The sequence below is a fragment of the Cupressus sempervirens genome, chromosome 7, assembly GCF_028749045.1.
Source record: "Cupressus sempervirens isolate cs-2001-9-10 chromosome 7, ASM2874904v1, whole genome shotgun sequence".
NCBI lineage: Eukaryota > Viridiplantae > Streptophyta > Pinopsida > Cupressales > Cupressaceae > Cupressus > Cupressus sempervirens.
In genome coordinates, this window is record NC_143124.1 from 327,225,039 (window position 1) to 327,234,242 (window position 9,204).

A 9,204-nucleotide genomic window follows, 5' to 3' on the forward strand; every position below is an offset into this window, starting at 1 on the left:
AATTCCACATTGTTTTAACTACAACCTTAGTGATTTCAATTTGGTGAAGAAATCCTGGATTGTGTTGAAATTGCTTTGAATTAAACTAATTAGTTCAGTTTCCAACATATAACCCCTCATTAAATCTTGTGTGCAAAATAGTGTTTCTAGCTCTATCCATATTTCATTTGGTGTATCTAAAGACACAATGTGAAATAGCAAGTAAGGAGAAATAGACAAACACAATATTCCATATGACTCATCACATTTAATAAACCACTTAGGCTTATCTTCATCTTTATTAGGTTTAGTTTCAAGTCCCATAGTTATCCTATTTATTCGATCTTTCCTTAAGTGAATTGTCATGCGTGATTTCCACTCAAAGTAATTGTATGGAGTTAGGATGGGTATATTTGTTTGATCCATGATGAAGAAATGCAGAGAAGAAATGTTAAAAAGAAAAGAACCTAGCCATGACAATGCCCCCATTTTTACTCAATCAAATAACACCCCCCTCCCCACCCCGCCCCCCCCGCCCCAAAAGAAATATGATTTGGCACTTTATTTTAGTGCATTTACAACTACCACTAGCAAGAAATACTAAGTGGTCTTGATTTCAATGCATTACAAAAACCCTCACAAAGAGCATATGTTGGAAGTGAAACATGGGCACAATACTCAAGGAAAAAATAGCACCATTGCAATCTACTTGAAATATCATGCACTTTCAAAAAAAGAATCACCTCGATACGAGGTTGTATGAGAAAGTTATCATCCTCCAAAGTTTCCAAAATGAGAATTGTGCAAAGTCATAGCCAAGAATCTACAATTTCTAAAAAATTTGTGCATGAAAATAAAAAATGACTACACTAGTGGATAGAGCACAAAAAAAAAAAGCCAAGATCATAACAAGAATCATCAAAATTAGAGTCTGTATGAGCAAGAACGAGGCATTTGAAAATTGCATTCAAATCTGCAACTGCCAATGGAGAGGGTTATGGCTATAGCTTTATGTTCTTTATTCTACAAAATATATAGATTGCATTCATAAACTAAAAGATACACAACTGGTTTTTTGGGGCTGCAAACAAAACCCATAAAGCATTTTTCTTGCTGATGTATAAAAGATGTAGTTATAGTGTAAATCAGACATCTTTAACAACAAAAAACAACCCCAACAACCAAAAATGATCCCAGCAACCAAAAGACATCATGAAAAGGTTGAACTAGCTACCTAAGTCAATTAATGGCATGCTAGAACCTGCAATATTGATTGAAAACACCAAATATGCAAGTTGGTTGTTAGATTTGAGATTGAAACCCCAGTTTCACAACTTGTATGATGATCTCCAATCTTGGTGAAATGGAAGCCAAAATATGACTTTATCAAGCCTCCTAGATGCATTGGAACAATTAGAAATTTTTCTAGTATAACCAAAAATACTGCAATCACTTAGATTTCCTAAAACACATGTGTAAACCCCAGAGATTAGAAATGTTTTTGTCAAACTTTTCTGATTCTCAAGATCATCTAAAGATGTGAGAGAAGAGCATACTAGGTTTTTCAAAAACCTAAAATAAGATTTATTAGCATGCCCCCACCACCACCCCCCTACCAAATCTCTCAAATAAGGAAACTAAAATCTATTCTTTCACATAGAATAGCTCTGATACCATGTTAGAATTTGAAAAGATTAATAACCTAGAAAACTAGTGCAAAAAATATATATCTAAACTATGAATACAAATGATACAAAATCAAAATAGCAACACAGAGTTAGTCTCCAAGAGGGTAATGCAAATTCTAGAAGAAAAATAGCATTAAGAGGATGCAAAAATAATAGATACAAATACAAGCCAGGTAGCATGCTTATATAGCCTAGGAAGAGGGAGGAGGTGGAAACACTAACCAATGAGGAGCAACCATCTATCAGACTAAAGATAGCAAAGTATCTTACAAAGATAGCTAATGGAATCTTACATGTAGGAAGGTGACACCTTGCAACCATTCATCTAATAAGACATGCTTTATTAACCTAAGCGAGATTATTAAAAGTGTAGGAAAAACCTAGCAATATAGGGAAAAATAAATAACCTACTAGGAAATAAAAAACTACACTAACATGACAGATCTAGCTATTGAAGATGATTTGTTTGATGTTCTTCCTTCTCGTCCTTATGAACTAGACATTGTCAATCCAAAGTGTGAACCTATTATTGAGAAAACTATTGACACACTAGAGGATGTATGGAAAGAAGAATCTTCCATGACCCAAGAAATTTTTGTTCCCCATGGAAACAAGGTTGGTGACTATCCTAAAGAGTAACCTATGGTGAAGGAGATGTTATTTCCTTCTCTAAATTATGAATTTGAAGTCTGCAAGGAGGTATGTGATGACCTAGAAAATACTCATTATGAGAGTCTAGCTACTTCCATCAAGAAAAGGTTTACCTACCTACCTTACAATGTTGAAAATCATCTGCAGAAAAACATCAAGAGCCTTAAAGAAGAGGAGGTTGTCTATGATTAGGCATGGTTGTTTATACTTAAATGGATATATAACTAGCTAGTGCATAAAATCAAAAAATCATGTTTAGTTTCCATGTTGTTGTTGCTACTACAAGTAGGAATCGTGCTTAGAGAGAAAAATCAATTGTAGAGGAAGGGATCATACTTTAGTCAATCAGTAAGTGGATTCACTTGAGTATCTTTTGATACTAGTTTCATAAGGTAGGATTCATCTCACCTCTATAAATATGTTAGGTTAGGTGTGTATTTAGTTTAGTTGTCCTTCTTTCCTTTCCTTCTTTCTATGTGTTTTCTTTTCCCTTTGTGTTGGTTTCCCTACTTCCCCACCACCTAAATGCATAACATCTCCTTGTGACTCTTAAGAATCTACAACCCAGTGGACTAAGGTACCAAATTTTTCTATTTGGTATTTTCTATAATAAAGGAAGTGAGGTGGTATGTTTTTGTGTGTGCTTGTGTGTGTCTTTGTCAAGATCTTTTACAAAACCAAGAGATTACTAGGTTCCTACTTAGGCATTAGTATGCCTAAGTCCCCAAGTCAAAGCCAATTGTTGTCATGATTTCAGTTCCCCTATATTTTTCAAAATTCTAGGATTAGGGTTGAGTCAATGTAATATCATGTCTGGGTCTAGATTTTCCTTAAGGAACTTCTCCTCTCATCTATCCCTCTATGTGCACCTAAGTGGGCATTCAAAATGAATCTAATGCATTTGTTCATATTAGGTGAATAGGAAAGGGAGGGTAAGTCTATGCATTTCCTAGATGAGAGAAAAGTTGTTCTAAAATCATAATGCTTTGATCAAGTGTTTATTGTGAAGGTAACATTCTTTTGAAAAGAAGATCACACTTATATTCAGAGAAAAAGACATCAGAGAACATTGAGATCAAGGCTAGAGGATATGATGCAGATTATGGAAATAGGTTAGAAGGAAGAGCATCTGAATTTGATGTAGAGGAAGAGCTCAAATATTTAGTAATGGTGGAGAACCATGGTCAAGGTGGTAGGATGATCATTGAAAGGTGAAAGGGCTCGATGAATCATTCTAGACCATTAGATAGAGTCAAATCAATGACAGTGATTTAACTTTCATGTTTATGAGGTATCTAAAGTTGAATAGTCAAAACCCAATCATAAGCTTCCACATGATGAGGGTCCCGTAGTGCATTAAGAAATAGCAAGATAAAGGTTAGATGATCCTACATGTCAGTGGATATTAGATCAATGACTTTGAATTAATTTTGGGTCTTAATGTTGAACGATAATTTTTTTTGGAGAAATCTCCCAAATAACAACACTTGTCACACTCAAATCCATTTTAGGTTAAAATTAAATGGCGTGCAAATTGTATAGCCCCCATAATCTTGTGAAGATAATATGCATGAAAGCATTAACCATTGATGTGTTTTATAAAGAAAGGTGATTGTCTAGGCCCAACTAAGATGGAGAGAAAATAAAGGAAGGCCATGTAAGCCTAGTTAAAACATAAGGAAACACTCCAAATGAATCTCCAACCATTGATGAAGTTTAATGTATGGTCTAGCTTAGGGTTTCAAAAAAACACTTAAAGATCTTTTCCAAGGTAAAAGATCTAATCGCAACTGTCTATTGCAAGATCAATGACTCATATTTAAATTCAAGGGATAGTTGAAGGAAAAAGAAGTTTTCAAAGGAAGAGTCCATATTTCATCAATGAGTTCAAATATTTTTGGTTGTAGAGTGAACTAGAGTGTTAATTGGAGCATTAATATAGAATGAACACATGTACAGAAGAATCCATCGATGCTAAAAGAAAGAATCTTGGGGTTTTTTGCATGTTTCTTAGTGATAATGTAATGATAAAACTTCTCTATTGTTATCCTTTCTATTGTATCTCTTCTTCTCCTTAGATATGTAACAGATAACTATTGATATTCCAATGCTTAGGGTTTCAAAAAAGCACTTAAAGATCTTTGCCAAGGTAAAAGATCTATCACAACCGTCTATTGCAAGATCAATGACTCATATTTAAATTCAAGGGATAGTTGAAGGAAAAAGAAATTTTCAAAGGAAGAGTCCATATTTCATCAATGAATTCAAATATTTTTGGTTGTAGAGTGAACTAGAGTGTTAATTGGAGCATTAATATAGAATGAACACATGTACAGAAGAATCCATCGATGCTAAAAGAAAGAATCTTGGGGTTTTTTGCATGTTTCTTAGTGATAATGTAATGATAAAACTTCTCTATTGTTATCCTTTCTATTGTATCTCTTCTTCTCCTTAGATATGTAACAGATAACTATTGATATTCCAATGTTGTGGTAATATAATAATTGAATGTAACTAAAGATTGTTAGCCTTCCATGTGATAATGACTATAAATGGCCAAGAATCCAAGGAAGAGGGCCTATATATGTAATTTCATTCTAATCAATAAAGGATTGACAAGTTTCATGCAACTTCTCCCCCTATATTTATAGATTATAAGTGAGAATTGAGAAGGTGTGTAAAATGGAGGATGTGTATGATGTCTTCAAGTAGGATCTCGTTGGTCTTGATTCCATTTAGTATCAACACTGTTGATGTTAAGGGCATTGTCTCCTCTAGTCAAGATAGTTCTACATGTAGGTTGGTTTCTTATGGAGCTGAAGGACATTTGTGTATGAAGCTAATAACTTCTATTTGGATTCCATTTTAGAAGAGGGTTAGTAGTATAGGTAGATTCCACTTTACCTTTCAAATAAAAATCTTCTTTCTTTCCATTGCTTGGGCTACATTCTGATAGCTTAGTTGCATTTTGCATTTAGGAGTATGAGTAGTGTTAGTAATTAGCCCTAAACCTCACCTAGGTTGCTTATGTCTATGAGAAATATAGTTAGCCTCTTTTTCTCTTACGTTAAGAGCATACCCCATAGTCACCTTTTGATCAAGTAAAAACATCATCATTGAATATCATATCCACATAGGGGAGTTGTACCCTTCAATTTAGGGATCAATGACATAGGAGTGCACTAATCCAATCTATTATAGATAGCTTGTTTCTCATAATCTTGAGCATAAGGAGTCAAGGTAAAGCCAATTCAAAGTGAGGGATAAACTATTTACCAACACCTTACAATCATGTATCTCTTATATTCTTCAATCCTAGCTTTATTAGCTTCAAACTTTTTCCCCTATTTAGTGACTTCCAATTGCCTTACTGATATTATTTCATGTTCTCTCTTCAATGGTTTTATTTTTCATTCAAATTGTTGTTCCTTTCTAGTAGATCTTCTATTGCTACATCAATGTCACTTGATCCTCCTTCATTGCATATGTCAACACTTTCTTGTTTGTATTGTGTCATTTTGTTTGATTCTCATCTACTTCCTTTGTTTTAAGATCTACCTGAGTTTATCTTTAGCAACCTTTAATTTCTCCAAAGTAATCTTCAAATTAATCTTCTTATTCTCTATTACATTTCCCAACTTATAGGCTTCAATATTAAAGATATTTTCTCTCAAGTGGTTAGAATTTCAAGAGAGCAGGTGAATTAGGATCTAGTAAAACTTTAACACCTCAAACATTAACCATAACTAATAACTTTACCGATTTCCCTTATCTCAACATTACCATAAACTAAATCAAACATTCACTACAATATATTATTAGATATAGTATCTGCTTGCATGAATAAAAATCAAAAGACATAAATAAATCATAATACATGACATAAATATTTGGTTATGTGAAAACCCTCCAAGGTGAAGGTAAAATTATGGTGGGGATGAAACCCATAAAGTCTTCACTACCACAACAATAAAGTTTGCCTATTAGGGCTACAATTTTGATCACTTCTAATGATCTACCTTGGGAGGGGTCTCCCCTATTAGGAGATTACAAGACTTATACAATCTACATTTATTAAACGATTTTACCTCACAAATAAGTGAGTACCTGCTAAGAGATTTACAAAGGTCTTTTAAAACCACTTTGTTAAGAGATTTACACCTTGAAACACTTGCTAGAATGTACCAGTACTAGATCCTTTGGTTTAATTTTAAAAATTAATAATGATGTATAACAAAATTAAATTGATCATTTGTAATGCTACAGTAAGCATAAACATAAAACTTAAAAACAAAGAACAAGAACCATAAATGCAACAAATTTTTATTTAAATCAACTTACTACAAGAACAAATACATAGATTGAATCACTCTCAATCTGAAAACCTCAAAATTAAAGATGATATCATCCAAGTACATATCCATTATAATGCAAATACATATAGAGTTTAGTACAATAATGAAGTACAATTTCATTTCTAATCACCTATGTCCAACATAGGGACTCTAAATACTGTCTCAAGAAGTAACTTCAATAGTTATCCTTAGCTACTTGCTAAACAACTTGAAGTACCTATAAAACACATAGAAATACAACACAACACAAAAGGGGGCTTAGTACACACTGAGTTGAAAAGCGTAATCCAAATGCATACATGTTAGAATAAACATATATATATCCATAATGCAGATATCTGATCCACTTAACATAGTGCAGTTCCAAAATTAATATGCAAGAAGTAAACATTTACTTAACAATGCAAACTTAAACTCGCACTAAGAATAACCCGTAAATGAATCATATATCTAATAAGGTGTCATCATTATGGCATTAAGATTCTTCATCCTTGTATGGTATGCTCATAGTCATCACATAATGGTATTCTCTATTATACTTGTCAATGACAGAATAGAGATATGCCTTGTTCTCCGTACTTAACCATATAGGTTTAAGACATAGGTAAGGCCAATTATCTTTTATATGTAATTAACCCACCCAATTCGTCTTAAAGTTATCACTGAATTAATTAACTGAATAGGATAAACCAAATTTAGCCACCTTGATATACGTTCATTATAGCTATTCTTAAAATACACATCAAACAGATATATAAGAATGTACATGCAACAGATATAAAATTAGTATACAACATGATACTACATCATATAATCCATTTGTAACATCTTATTCTGCAAATTTCAAAGGTAAATATAGATCATTAAAACAACATAAACTAAACGTATAATATCAAGATCACGTAAATACAATTGAACTGTTGTCTCAGCTCAACAATACTTAAGAAATCTTCATACTATACATTCAATTTCTTGCCAATCTAACCATCTATTCTTAACTTTGAAATGACCAAGATAACAAATCAAAATGCACATGCAATTCTTACTTTAAATGATATATCATCAAGCATATATCATAATCTACCTCAATACTTGAAACAACTTTCTATGTCAATTATGAACTGAAAACATCTTTATAACAAAAGAATTCTGTTTCAAACATCTTATGTCAGAATGATCCATAAATGCTATTAAAATATTTCATAATCAAAATTAAACATAATAAAAATTAAGTATAGTTAATACTTATCAAATGACCATTAACAAGGTTATTAAAATACAAAAGTCTATTGAAGTTTCACCTTTGTTTGACAAAAAGCCACCACTCATTTATAAATAAAACAGCATATAAAAACACAATATCTGAAAACATTATAAAATGCGATTCATAGAATTTGCATTGCAACTTCATCATGCCAATAATAAAAATAGTTAGGATGTAATTTTCCCTATACTATACGATGTAAACTAGTTGTTCACATAATGACTACATTGACATTGAAACAACAACATATCCCTATGTCTTTGTTTATCAAATAATGTCATATACAATTGCGAAATATTTGACTAAACATCAGTTATATACAACCCAGTTTTCCATCATATTTTAATGGACAAATTATGCTATCTCTATGTTGTCTCTATTAGTTTCAAGTTTCACATAAAAATTTCACATAATGCTACCCTCGATAACTATTCAAAATAGAAACCATGTCCATCCAACAACTAAAACTCAACTAAGCATATATCCATATTTTTTTATTGAAAATAATTTCAATTTTAATAATACTAAATAATGTTGTCGCGACTAAATTTCTATTTGATTTGAACTCTCTCTTAACTGTTTGATATAATGTCATGACTGGTGTCAGGAATTAACTAAGTTCAAAATGTCATATGATTACCATAACAGTTGATAAGCAATTCCAACCTCATTACATTTCAAAAAAAAGTATCGACAGTCAACAACATATTAATCACCAAACAACACTATAACACAATATCCATAACTGTTGGTTCAAACATAATTTACGTTTCATGCTAACTGTTTGATGTAATGTCTGCTCTCAATTTTAAACAGTTGCTCGATAGTTTTTTTATGTTATAGGTTTCATGTAATTCACCTACCATTTAAGACTATTTTTATACCCATGTTTTAATACAATCACTGCGGGTTGAACATAACTTAGCACCTATGATTGATATTTTCATAAGTCAAGCTCGAATTTTACATCCCCAACCTTATGTAAACTGAATAACAATAATAGTACCTCTACCATCAAGTAAGTTATTTGATGTTACAACTAAACTCTTAGTCCATGCTACTATATAAGATCGTAAGCACATAATGCTTACTGGTTCAACTCGATGATACCACATATAAATTCAAACAATGATACATGAATAAATCTAAACTATTTTACATAAAAACCGAGCCCAAACCAAAACCATTTCATAATGTAACTATGTTCTATGTCGTATGTCATCTATATGACAAAATGCCAACATCACACATGGAGGTAAAATACACA